The following is a 14,687-nucleotide window of genomic DNA, read 5'->3' on the forward strand; positions in this document are numbered from 1 at the left end:
CATTTAATACAACAGAAATACATAAATTAAATACTGAAATAAAATGTAGTTATTAATATTTGAATCTTAAAATAAAAAGTGCGAATTAATAGAGAAAATCACTTATCACAACAACGCATTCCGTCTCCAAACTAGTGAAGAATTTAACTTTTAATAGCGTTCAGAAGATTTTTTTTTTTAAATTAACCGTTAAGAGAAAGCGTGATTTTATTCTGAACTTTAACTAATCACGTTTTAAGCAACTTATGATATAAAACAAAATCGGATGGGGGGGGGGTTCTTCCAAAGTTAGTTGGTGACGTTATAAGTAATGCGAGATGAGATGGGAGCCAGAAATTAGGGGTGGGGGACTGAAAATGATAATATAATGGATTGATTATACAATATTTAAGATCAACTTGGTAGATAAACATTTATTCACTTCTCTGTCCAAGCAACTCGTTGCACATGTCAGCACACAACAGAAACAAAAAAAAACAAACAAACAAATGTCAGCCTAAAAAAAAAGAGTAAACGCATTTTCCACGCGTAAGTAAATATTTTTTTTTACGAACACACTCCGTCTTTGACATTCCGTTTTTGACGTTTTTTTTTCAAACAACCACACCAACAGCAAAAAAACAGGACGAAAGTTCAATTGCCGAAAACATTACTTACAAAAAAAAATAAAATAAAATAAATATATATATATATACATATATATACACTGCATATATTTTTTTTTCCTAGGAAGGGGAGTATTGCGCGAGCCTTTTCAAGTCTCACATAAAAACATGCGTTCACATTTCAAGCTATATTACTTGTCATATACATACGCACACACAAACATACGCGCCCACGTCCACACACGTACATATATTCACGTTCGCGTACATACACTCACATTCACATATATATATACACACACGCTAACGTACAGACATGTACTCACACACACGCACACGTACGCACACAAGGATGACGTCACTTCCTTTCAAAGGAAATACACACATGCGCAAAAGACCACCGGAAACGAGTATAAAAGAAAGAGCAATAAGCGGCTTCTTCCTTTCGGCCCAGCTTTCCAGCTGGTCGGTCTACGAACCGACCGCGCTTACCTCACGCCATTTACTACTATGTGGGACAAAAGGCCAACAAACAGTACGTACACTCTTTCTCTCTCTATCTACTACTGGTCCCTGAGAACACCTTCGCGTTGCTGACTGCTAACTGACGTCAACCCTCTATCCTTTTCTTTGTCTACACGATGGACTGCCATTTCTCATTCTATTACATTATTCACTTCTTTTCCCACGCGCGAACAAACGATAGTAACCTGAACTTGAGATGAACACACATTTCCTTTTCTTTCTACAACACCAGTCCCGCAACGAACAATGGTTACACCCACGCGGACATGAACACATGTTATATCTAAAACATTCATTCTTTCAACAGTAAATAAACGACACGTTTATCTTATCCATCAATTGAGTCTTTGTTTCCTTCAATTCCATTCGTTTCATTATTTTCTTGTAGCGAGTTAGGGTATTATTATATCCTGGTCCGCAACAAGAGTTAGTAGTTCGTAGTGACTAAAATGAAATATTTTAGTCAGATATAACTAATTCTATTAACCTGTCTATCAAATAATAAGATATTCTAGTCAGATTCAATCAATTCTATTAACCTGTCTATCAAATAATAAAATATTTTAGTCAGTTACAACTAACTCTAGTAAGTTATTTTCAGCCACATAACCTCTCTATCAAAAACGTAAAGTTTTATAAGAAACAACTATTAATAAACACCAATTGCCATAACGAATAGCATCCTTCTCAAATGACCAACATTTAAAACCAGAATGAGCTGAAAATAAATACATAGAAATGTTGCCAAATCTATTGCAAACAAGGTGGGCCCCCTTTATTCGACCAGAAAACTTCTCACATCCGCCAGTATCTTATATCTCTATGAAGTCACTGTTCACTTGTGCATTTAGTATTGTTGTCATGTCTGGACTGGTGTATCAACCACAAGTCTCTTCCTTTTAGACAAGGTACAAAAATATTTTCCAACCTAATAATTCCCATATGTCGCTTCGACGCAGTGTTGCATTTCTCTGCTCATTTTGCAAATACTTCCACAGAATGTACTCCGATGAGCTTAGTACCCGTGTACCTGCTGAATGAAAATATCATCAACTCACCCGACTATCAGCAAAACCCCATCCATTCACTGTAGATGTCTAGAAATATCAAAGGATTTTCTCGTCTTAATGCTTCTTTCCTTGGACTGCTAGCCTTTGGAATTCCATTACTGCTCCCTTGACTGTATTAAAATGCAGAAATTTAAATATTATGTAAACAAATATCTTGATGCTCAAATTCCCATACAGGTTGGTCCTTATAAATCTGGCTCCTATCACAGTTGCCACTTATACTCTAGTCTCAACATAACTTGTTTGGAGTAAGAAAAAAGTTTTAAAAAAAGAAATAAATCTGCATAAATCGGATAACAAATACAGTGGATTAATTTGCTATGTCACAGGTTGGAAAATCAGACAAAACTAGTCGATAAAATTTAGCAGATATTTTGAAAGCTCACCGTTTCAATTTAACTGATCTGCTTTTTAATGTGAAAAAACCTAGCTCCTCTAAAAGAGGGGAGTCTGGATGGGAACAAAAATAACCCTATAGTCGCGTTGGTATTCTCTTACAAATGAAAGCATCTCAGATGCCAGACAAAACCTACTCATGATCACTTTGAGGTAATCCTGAGAGAGACTTTCTGGGATTTGGCTCACGGCCATCTTTATAAATGTCAGATTAAATATGTGACAGGGACGTGTAGAGAGGGGTGCCCAAGCATCTGCCCCTTCTACTCCTGTTTTAAAAGTGCCCTTTTCAGAAGAATGTACTATTTCTCTGTACGTACACGTGAAGTTCAAGGGACACTCTGGGCAGATATAAAAATAGCCGAGTGAGGGCGTCTCAGATCATAGGTAATAAACTCATGTCCCATATGAAAGAAGGAGATAATACCGAGCCTACCGAGAATAACTATATCTCGGTGGCCGTAATAATACCCGAAAAAAGTGTGTTAAATATTATACTTTAATAAAATTTCAAATGATGTTGTTATAAAAAAAAATGTTGATTACTTCCCCTGGTATTTTCCGTTCTTCTCACACGTGTAAAAGAGTTACACAATCAAGGGCAGTAATTCATACTTTGGTGTTTCCTTAACACAATACATTTTAATTTTAACTCTACTAAAACTAAAGGTTTTTTACTTTAATTTTTCTCAAAAGGAAAAATATTTGGAATTATCTACAAAATGGATACCGGCTTACAAAATTTTTTTGTTGAAAACTATGTTACATTCTTAATTACTGCTGATCCGGGGAAAAAAATCGGGATGGATTGAATTTATGCACTTTATGACACTATTTATTTTTGTTCTTTTAAGGAAAAGAAATAAATGTGTGTGATTCATTTCCAAAAGAGACGAAACAAAACGGAATCACGTCCCCGGACTGAATAATGCCAACAATCAAAGATTAAAAGTTTAATAATAATAATAATAATAATAATAATAATAATTCCTTTTAGTTCTTTGTGATCGTTACTTAAAATGCCACGGAGGAGTAAATGTTTACGTCGGCAAATCAACTAATCAAGATGTCAAAAAGATTATCATTTACAGGATTTTGATGTATGCATTATAAAAGAACAATAGGACTTTACGAATGCTTATCTTACGTTCCTTTTTTTATTAAAAAAAAAAAAATAATAATAATAATAAACATTCGTATTAATAATGTTTTCCAAAAACTAATATTTAAACTTCCATTTAGTTGAAGAGAAGAAAAATCCAGATCCGTAAGTAAATTCTTGTTTTCAACTTTGTGTGTTTGTTGTTTGTCTACATTTTAAAAGGTGCTTATATAGATCGTTCCCCATGGATGCCCTGCCCATATTGGTACGAGAAAATCTGATAATGAGTTTTGACAACTGCCGAAAGGCAACCGTACCGGCGTACCGTACCGTACCGACTATACAAAATGAATGTCGGGTTGCAAAAACTTAATGGTATTTATGTTTTCTTTGATCGTAGTTTTATTTTTATTTATTTATTTTGCAAATCAGAAGAGTAACCGACTCAAAGGCAGCAGCAAACAGTGTTCGGTTATATTATTTCCTGATATCAAACTTTATTTTGTAATAACTTCTGGCTATTCAATTTCCCAGATTTTTATTTATTAAATTGTTACGCGAAAGTGCAGAATAGTAAATAAATCCCCACCCCTGTTAAGACTGGCTTTCTAAATCTTCTGCAGTTTATGGACCTGAAATAATGCTATTATTTAGTAACCCATTCTTACCATGGAGAGGGGAAGGACATTGTTAACTATTGTGTACTTTCATCTTACAATAACTTCTATATTATATTTCTCAGGTTAAGTTTCATATAAGAACAAGTAGTTAATAAAACATGTTAAAAAAACACTTCGAAAAAGAGTTAAAAACATATTTACTTTTAAAAAGGAAGCACAAAATAAGTGGATAGTCCTTAATCCGCGGAGTTTCGAAAAAATACTTTCCTTCTCATCAGAGGGTAGGAATTAGCAAAACGCGGGATTGGATTTTGCTTGCTAAAAGTATTTTATATGTATATATTGAATAAAAAAAAAATACATAGTCACATATAAACTCGTAAGAAATATAGGTACTAGTGCAGAGAGTGATCCGCCGGACGTAAATAATAACGTTATTATTTAAAAAGCCATTCTTAACAGGGGGAGGGGAGGGTGTTTTGTACCTATTGTATACTTCAACCTTACAGTTGAATAAAAAAATATATCATAAAACTTTAATTAAACTTGGAAATACGACTTAAAAAATAGCGCGGATTACTCTCTCACTCTCTCAGTAGCAGTAGCACCGAAATATAATATAGGATTTATAGGATATATACTTACTGCATGTGTATCCGTGCCGCCGCTAAGGTGCAGCGTCATGCACATTAGAGATTAAAAAGGATTAGGAATTAGTATCGAATAAAAAATGAAACCATAAATTTGGCACAAAGTACTCATTCTTGGTTAACGGATTTAACTTTTGCCTAAAAAAGTTGAGTAAATTAATAAATCTGGGTAACTGAAATTCTCGCCGGAAATTAGATTACGAACTAAGTTTAACATCAGGAATAAAACCTGACCAAACACCGTCCGTTTACTTCTAACTTTGAGTCGAGTACTCGGTAAATTTATACAAATACCGTGACAGCGAATTAGTAGAAAAAAATGTACCCTAACCCTAACCCTAACCCAGTTTTCAGATTCGTGTTCAGCACACCGAAACGGAACAGAATACTACGTAAAAGATTTTACTAATTCGCTGTCACGGTGTTTGTATAATAATACCGAAATATTAATGTCATTATTTAGAAAGCCATTCTTAACATGGAGAGGGTGTTTTGTACCTATTTTGTACTTTAACCTTACAATTTAATAAAAACAGATATCAAAACTTTAATTAAACTTGAAAATACTATTTAAAAGATAGCGCGGATTGATAAGTGCACTTGCACTAGCACCTGACTTTATTCCATAAAGAGTACGTACAATATAATTTTTATTCAATATTTTAATGTCTTGATTAAACTGTACAAATACCTTTATTTAACTGTTGAAAGAGGAACTGGTGCTTGTTTAGATAGTCAACAGATCCATTTTTTTATGTGTTGTTTTAAGCAAAAGCAATATTGCATACTTAATTGCCATGCCGAAAATAGTAATATATTCAAAGATGACGAAAATGCATCGAATAGAAAGTTAATTATAGTTAAAAGTAATTTTTACAGAAAATTGGGTAAAATCGCACTTTTCTTAGACGTAATAAAGTAGATAATGAAGAGTCTACACACAGGGGACATAACTCGTAAACGAATATTAGATTAGTTGTTCATGGCTGCAATATTTATCTATAGCGATAGATTTTTATTTTCTAAAAACACAATAGCAATTGTTCTACTCGATTAATTTTCTTAATTTTTGGATATATTACTATTTTCAACATGACAATTAAGTACGTAGTATTGTTTTTGCTTACAACGACATATTTAAAATATCAATTTATTGGCTCGATCTTAATAAACACCGAAGAAGAACTATTCCTTGAATTTCGTAGACCAAGACATGACTGTTACGACAAAAGGTCTAAAAAAAAAAAAAAATCTATAAAAGCAATTATAACAAGACCAATTACAATTAAAAATAACAGTAGAAAACAGAAAAATGCGCTTATACAGAATTTGAACCGAACTAAACCGACTTCAATGCGAACTAAAAGTTAGGTTAGGGTTAAAAAAAAAAAAAAAAAAATAGGGGGAGGGCATGTTTTACCGAAACAAGTGGTAAAGAAACAAATTGGTGCTTATGCAGAGAAGGCACCGCGCTATTTTTTTATATAGTATTTTCAATTTTTTTAGGTATCTTTTGTTTATTAAATTGTTAGGCGAACGTACAAACTAGTTACAAAGCACCCTCCTCTCCCCATGTTAAGAATGGGTTGCTAAATAATAACGTTATTATTTCAGCACGATACCTTCTCTCCATTAGTACCAACAAATATATAACAAATGTTACCAAAGGCAACATAGGTTACTCTTCTACCTACCTGGATAAGTAGTTTGGTGTTTTAACTTATTTTATATAAACATCACTGTGGCATTTATTGGATGGATTTCTCTCAGTATTTTGTTTTAGTCTCGAGTTTTGAGCGATTTTCGAGATTCCAGAGGTGACAAACTCATGTCTACTGTCTTTGATGTTTTAGCTTAAGCGTTTGGCACTACTTGTGTTTCAAACAAACAAAAAGACACCTTAAAATAAGCTAAGACACTAAAAAACTTATACAGGTAGGTAGAAGAGTAACTTATCTTGCCTTTGGTAATATTTATTATCAGGGCATAAGGCACCACCTTTTTCACTGACTCTCTTTCATCTGCCTTAAAGTTAAAAAAATAAAAAAAAATTTTTTTTTAATTACATTTTCACCCCAAACAAGGCACATTGCCACTTTGTTGTAGGGGGTTACTATCAGAGACATAGGCATCAGGGGTACTGTGTAGGGAGTTGGGCAGCAAGCTGTTGGTTCACGTTACACTTGAACTTCTGCATGTAAGTACAATTGAGGAAGCAGGGACCCGGAAGGGAATTCCAAAGTCTAGCTGTCCTGGGGAAGAAACTACTGGAGTAGAAGGCTCTCTTACATCTAGGGATCTCTACTGTGTACGGGTGGGATTTAGTTGCTTGTTGGCTTTGTCGGGGGTATTTACGTAGAGAGGGTACAAGTGCTTGCAGTTCGTCAGAGCATCACCGTTAAAGTATTTGTAGAACAGGCAGAGGGATGCAACGTTTTGTTGATGGGACAGAAGCTGAAGTTTCGATAACAGTTCAGAACCTATCAGATTGGCGACTCTCTTTTGAACCTTATCTAGGAGCGAGCGACTAGTGGCAGATGCACCAGTCCAAATATGACAACAATACTCCATACATGGGCGAATGGTGGCCTTATAGAGGTATAGGATACTTTCAGGTGTCAGTATCTTTCTAGCACGGTAGAGAGAACCCACCTTCTTCGCAGTGGTTCTGGCGGTACTCTCAATGTAATTGTTCCAACTCATGTTTCCTGTGAACATTAGGCCGAGGAGTTTAAAAGATATACTTTCAGATAAAGAGTTATTATCCATTGCTATTGGTGGTAGAGAAGGTTTCTTGTAATTATTGAAGGAAACGAGTTTAGTCTTGGCAGCATTGAATGTGACCATCCATTTATGTCCCCATTCCACTACAGATCGGAGGTCATCGTCTAGTGCTTCCGCCATTTCTTTCGATATGTGTTCATTTGTTTTCCTGTCGTGTCTGTTATAGAGCATGGTGTCGTCAGCATACCCATCTCACAAACAATTTTGTCAGGGAGGTCATTTATGAATATTAGGAATAACAGACGTCCAAGGATAGACCCCTGAGGCACTCCTGCATTTATATCATACTGTTTAGATGTACGACCATCTAAGACAACCTGGATTTTTCTTTTATCTAAGAAGGATTTAATTATCTTATGTATTCTACCAGTGATACTGTATGATCTAATTTTCCTGAGGAGACCCTCATACCATACCCTGTCAAAAGCCTTAGATATATCTAGAGCTACCGCTCTACCCTCCCCGGCTTTGTCCAGTGAGTGGTATATATGTTCAGAGATTACAGTTAGGATGTGTGCTGTGGAACGGGCTTGTCTAAATCCATATTGTTGGTCAGTCAGAAGTTTAGCATCTGTAAGGTGATGGACTAGATCATGGTTAATTAAGGTCTCAAATATTTTGGCAAAAAGTGTGAGGAGACTCATGGGACGATAATTTAATGGATCCGTTCTTTCGCCAGAATTCTTGAATACTGGTACCACAGAAGCAAGATTCATTAAGGCATTTGTTGTAGAGTTTGGAGAGAACTGGAACTACTTCAGCTGAGCACTTTTTTAATAGCACAGCTGGGATAAGATCGGGTCCACATGCTTTTGCAGTGTCAAGGTTTTTTATGATAGCATGCACCTGAGCAGGGGTGATTTTCAGATTGGCTAGCGTGGCGTCTGTCCGCATAGGAAAGTCAGGTAGGGGGTGGTTTAGAGGGTCCAGTGTGGAGTTTAAGGCAAACTGACTGGCAAGCATGTTAGCCTTCTTGGTTGCTGAGCAAACAACCTCGTTATTGTTGGTTAGTGGGGGAATTGTTTATTGCCCATTATTTACTACACTGTTGTAGATTTTCCAGAAGTCACGAGTTCCTAATTTTTGTGCTTTGATGCATTTTTAAGTGGTTTCATTAAATTTTCTTTTAGCTGTCGCTATTTCTTTCTTAAAGTTACTTCTAGCTTCTATATACTTCTGTTTGTTTGAACTGGACTTATGTTGGTTCAATCTGCAGTATGCATGCTGCCTTTGAGCAATGGCAGTTGCGCAAGTTGAAGTAAACCATTGAGGAGAGTGGGGCTTGCTATAAAATTTCTGCATGGGAACATGTGCTTCAATTGCCATTTGAACCATTCAGTGGTCTCATTTGCGCACTGTTCAGCAGGAAGAGAAAAAATATTTTCCCATGGAGCATCTCTGATAAGATCTCTGATGGCTTCCCAGTCAGCCTTTCAATAATATCTTGTTGTTTTGAGCACTGACTCTTCAGTTTTGGCTCTAGAGTTTAGGGCGATTTCAACCATTATCACTGCATTATCAGCGTTCCCAAGTGGGCTGTCGGTATTCGTTATACAATCATCTGGAACTGTGATCAAAAACAGGTCTAGAAGTGATGCGTGTTGTTCTTGCTGGTCAGGGAAACGGGTTGGGAACGTAACCATTTGTGATAGGGAGTGAGATATAGAGATGTGCTGCCCGCTGTGTCTATGTAAGTAGAGAATCCAAGCCAGTTTTTGTGGTGAACATTAAAGTCACCAAATACATGTACTTGTGCGCTAGTGTCGAAGGAGAGTGCTGTGTCTATGCTGTCAGAGACTTTGTTTATTATGGTGCAGTCCTGGGTGAAGAGAAAGCGGTAGAGAAAATAAAAGTAGCTAATGTTGTGTTGCATGTTAAGTCTAAAGCACATAAAGGCTTGATCGTCCGATTCTAGGTTTGTTTCTCTAGTCAAGGGAAGGGTATTACAAATGTAAACTCCAAGTCCGTGCATATGTTTGTCAGAGACCTTACGGCAGAGTGGGAGATATCCAGGCATGTTAAAGTAGTTAGAGGGGATGGAGGAGTGTAGGTTAGTCTCATTTAGTGCTAAGATATTCGGGATATTTGTTAGAAATGTTTCAATATCAGCTAAATTAGTTCTAAGCCCACGGATGGTCGTGAATGCAAGCCTCTAGGGAGGAGGCAAGTTGGATTTGTTTGACCCTAAGCCTGGTTTAAGCTTATTTTTAGATTGTACTGTCATGACTGTCATCATATTTTTTAAAGAGTTTCAGTTTAGGTAAGGGGCAGCTGAACGGGAGGTTATGCAGAATATCACACATGCAACACAGATAGACCATCAGCTGACCTTTCTTCAACTAGGATTGTGACCTCAGGAAAGCCCATCGGGGATAAGTGCAAGGTCCCTTTCCATGCGCGACATGGCACTACAAATATCCCGATATTTTACAACTGTTGATGGAGCAGCCACTCTAAGCGCTACCAAAGAGTTAGAGCACCTGTACTACCAGTCGGAAACAGCAGCCAGTAACTGTCAATCCGGTACCCTCACGGTTGGTCTTCCTGGAGGTGACAGACAAGTCAACTCCTCATTTTAACAATGCCACACACCCTCTTGTGATATCTGACGTACAAAGGTCAAACCAAGAACAGCACAACCAAATCTCCTTCAACCCCACGATATACAAAACGTTGCAACGGTTGCAGGAAGACGTCTCACCCGAAATGATGAATGAGTTGAAGGGATTGTCCAGCAGTTAGATTCAAGTGCCATTTTTGTGGGGTGGTGGGGCATCTGGAAAAAGGCATGCCATAAATTTGAAGGTCCAGAATGAAAGCCACAAGTATTGAGAAATGGGGAGTCATTTATATTCACTAATGGTACCTCGGATAATTTTTCTGCTCACAAGCATGATACAGTACAGCCGGTGAACGTACCTCACCTTGAGTGGGATGAGAAACAATAGAGTAACATTGTGCAACTGTCGGTTTTTCTAGAAATAATGTTATATCCAAGATAAGTTTGAAGTAAAAAAAATCAAACAAATATATGCAAAAAAAAATTGCATTTTTTTTTTTGATGACGTCTATATTAGTCAAATTATTGTAAGATATTTATTTAAAAAATAATAAAATAAAAGATAATAAAATGAATGAATTTATGTTTTTTGAGGTCTAAATCCGTTTTTGTGGTTTGACACGGGTGCACAAAAGAAATATCGATCTGCATGGATATAAAAATCGATGAAATTGATTAGAAGAAAAGTAGTATATACTAAGAATATAATTTAAAGAAAGGAAGCTATATATTTTGGAAAAATAAAATTTGAGGATATGTTTTGTAGGTTCTATATTGATGACAAATATTCTGACTTTATTTTATATATATATATATGATGCCTATGCAATGTTTACGGCTACCATTTCTGCAAACACTCTAGATTGTTATTGTATTCGCTAGAATTCAGCGTTTAATAGTTCTTAATTCCCTTCTTTCCCATGGCAATGGTTTAGTGGCCTTAAGGTAGAGGCTCAGCAAATGGAGCTAAAGGTGGCTTTATGGCTGGGTTCAAATCTCATAACCGGCAAAAATTGTTACCTACACTGATGATTGCGTAAGCATGAAACACTAGTGTTTGTAAGTATAAATCATGTGTGTGTAAATATATGTGTGTATGTGTATGTGTATGTGTATGTATATATATGTGTGTTTATGTGTGTGTGTATGTATATATATGTGTATGTATATATATATATATGTGTTTATATGTGTGTGTGTGTGTGTGTATATATATATATATATATATATATATATATATATATATATATATATATATATATATAATGTGTGTCGCGAATAATTTTGGTGCGAAGAAGAGTCTTGGCCATAAACCGTTGATGGTTAAATAAGCCACCGGATGACCAAAATTGAAACTTGACACCAGTCCAAATCATCAAATGCATGTTTCAGCATTAGTGAAAAGAAGAGCGCAAAGAGGACTGGCGCCATTACACATCCCTGTTTGGTCCCATTCGTAACATCAAATGGATCAGACATCATACCATCTGAGACAACATTGGCCTTCATCCCCTCATGAAAGGAAATGATCATGTTCAGCATGTTTTCTGGAATACCAAGCCTTCTTAAAACTTGCCAAAGAACATCGCGATTCACAGTGTCGAAGGCTTTCGTCAGGTCAACAAACACTATATACAATTCCTGATTTTTCTCACGGACCTCTTCTGCCACCTGACGTAAGGAAAATATCATGTCAATGGTGCCGCGACCCGACCGAAACCCACACTGGGACTCTGGATACACCTTATCAACGAGATGATTTATGATTCGGTTTAGAATGAGCCTAGCCAAAATCTTTCCTGCAATTGAAAGCAGAGATATCCCCCGATGGTTGTCACAGACATTCTTGACTCCCTTATTTTTGTAGAGATGTTTGATGCAGGCATCTTTGTAGTCCTGTGGAACTCTGCCTGCTTTCCATATCTTTACAAAGAGAGCATGGAGCTTTTTTACCAGCACATGCCCACCATGCTTGTACACTTCGCGACTTGCTCTTCGCTGACGATGCCACACTTGTAGCCACATCCTTTGAAGAAGCCCAGGTTCTTCTTGATCGATTTTCAGCCGCATGCAAGGCCTTTGGCCTGACAATTAGCATAAGGAAGACTGAGGTAGTGCATCAGCCACACCCTACTCCAAAAATTGTTGAAGGCGTAAAGCAAAATCCACCAGAGTATAGATTTCCTGCACGCAGGCTGAAAGTCGACGGTCATGATATCAATTATGCCAAGTCCTTTCCTTACCTTGGTAGCAAGGTGAACCAGGGCGGATCTCTTGATGATGAAATTGTCAACAGGATTGCTAAGGCCACTTCTGCCTTTGGAAATCTTCGCCATCACTTGTGGAACGAAAGGGGTATTCGACTAGACACAAAAATCCTTGTCTACCGTGCTGTTGTTCTTTCCATTCTTCTTTATGGATCTGAGTCATGGACCCCATACAGACATCACATTAATCAGCTGGACGTTTTCCACAAAAGCTGTCTACGCTCCATATGTGGTCTTAGCCTCCGCAACAAGGTATCAAATGCCGAATTATTCACAAAATGCAAAATATATGGCATTGAATCATTCCTTATTCAATCGCAATTGCGGTGGGCTGGTCATGTATTGAGGATGCCCGATGACAGAATTCCAAAAATTGCGATGTACAGTCAATTTGAAGGTGGTAAAAGAATTGTCGGACGTCCTTGGCTTAGGTACAAGGACAAGTTGAAGAGTAACTTGTCTGCAGTGAACATACCATACAGGAGTCTTGAAGATGAGGTGAATGACCGAAAAGGATGGAGATCAAGGTGTTTTGAAGGTCTCCAGAGGTTTCAATCTGAAAGCTTAAGGCAACTGAAAGAAAACAGACTAAGAGCAAAACAACTAGCAGCCGCACCAATATCTACAGCGTTAAATCCACATTCATGTTCTATTTGTGGCCTTGTTTGCAAGTCCCTTGCTGGACTAAAAAGTCATCAGAGGCAAAAGCATAAATGAGTTTTAGAAATATGGGTTGTCCGAACCTCATACGTCGAAATCGACTGGAGAGTCCATCATAATGTGTGTGTGTCATGGACATAGTTGCTCTGTCTGAGACCAGGATGGCTGATGAGGGACAGTTTTCTGAGTTGGCTGGAGCCTATAGCATTTTCTGGAGTGGTAGAGCGGATGGATGTAGGAGGGAATCAGGCGTGGCTTTTGCTATAAAGGCATCAATTCTTTCTAGCCTGGAAGAACTTCCCTGTGGTGTGAGTGACCGGATCATGACTATGAGGTTACCTCTGGTAAATAGTCATTATACAACATTTTTGAGTGTCTATGCACCCACTATGGATGCAACAGAAGATGAAAAGTGTGCTTTCTACCTTGCTTTGTGCAGTGTAGTTAGACGCGTTCCCTCTGCTGATAAGATCTTCATTCTTGGAGATTATAATGCTAGGGTGGGAAGAGATTTTGAAACCTGGGATGTGTTGGGTAAACACGGAGTGGGCAAGTGTAATAGCAATGGTCTGATGTTGTTGCAGTTTTGTTCAGAGATGGGTTTTAAAATCGGTAACACTGTGTTTCAGCAGAAGGACAACAAGACGACCTGGATGCATCCTGGTTCCAAACAATGGCACTTGACAGACTATATATTAGTCAGAAAATGTGAGATGAGGGATATCTGCAGTGTTCGTGTCATGCAGGGTGCAGAGTGCTGGACCGACCATCGGTTGGTCCGTCCAAAGATTAAGTGTGTTGTGAAGCCCAAGATGAGGGGAGCTAGTGTGGCTATCCCAAAGCGACTTAATGTTGCCCGTCTAAGGGACATTATTGTGAGGGAGAAACTAGTTAAGGAGATGGAAGAGATTGATTGTGAAAACACTTGGCCTGCTTTTAAGGAATCTGTCTATGAGGTATGTGAGAGAGTATTAGGTTATTGTGAGTGTAAACATCAGGATTGGTTCAATGAGAATGATACTGAAATTCAGGCTCTGCTTGATTCAAAGACCAGGGCATTGCACGCTTATCTCTGGGGTGGTTTGACGGATGGGGAACAAGATCGATTGAGGGACAAGTTTAAGGCAATCAAGCACAAGATGCAGAAGAGGTTGCGTAACATGCAGGATGAATGGTGGAGGCAGAAAGCTGAGGAAATACAGATCGCCTCGGATTCGAACAACACCAAGGTCTCATACAGCCTACTGCGTGCGGTTTACAGACCATCCAGATCACCTATCACTCCTCTGCGCTCAAGGGATGGTGGGGATCTTCTTCAAGACCCTACCGACATTCTTCATAGATGGAGGGAGCATTTCAATGACCTCCTGAACAGACCTTCTTACGTTGATAAGGAGTTTGTTAGGTCGATTCCTAGAAATCTGGTCAAGGATATCTTGGCAGAGGTT

At 37.6% G+C, this 14,687-nt stretch overlaps 1 protein-coding gene across 1 annotated transcript in view; it reads left to right on the top strand.

The window, feature by feature from the left end:
- The first annotated feature begins 3,186 nt into the window (after positions 1-3,186).
- LOC145245789 (uncharacterized) overlaps positions 3,187-14,687 on the top strand; it is a 49,453-nt gene continuing 37,952 nt past the window's right edge. The window contains exon 1 of the mRNA XM_080107431.1: positions 3,187-3,863. The gene's annotated coding sequence lies outside the window, so the exon portion shown is untranslated. The remainder of the gene's footprint in view (positions 3,864-14,687) is intronic.

The sequence above is a fragment of the Euprymna scolopes genome, chromosome 23 (assembly GCF_053919585.1).
Source record: "Euprymna scolopes isolate OS-2025 chromosome 23, ASM5391958v1, whole genome shotgun sequence".
Lineage (NCBI taxonomy): Eukaryota > Metazoa > Mollusca > Cephalopoda > Sepiida > Sepiolidae > Euprymna > Euprymna scolopes.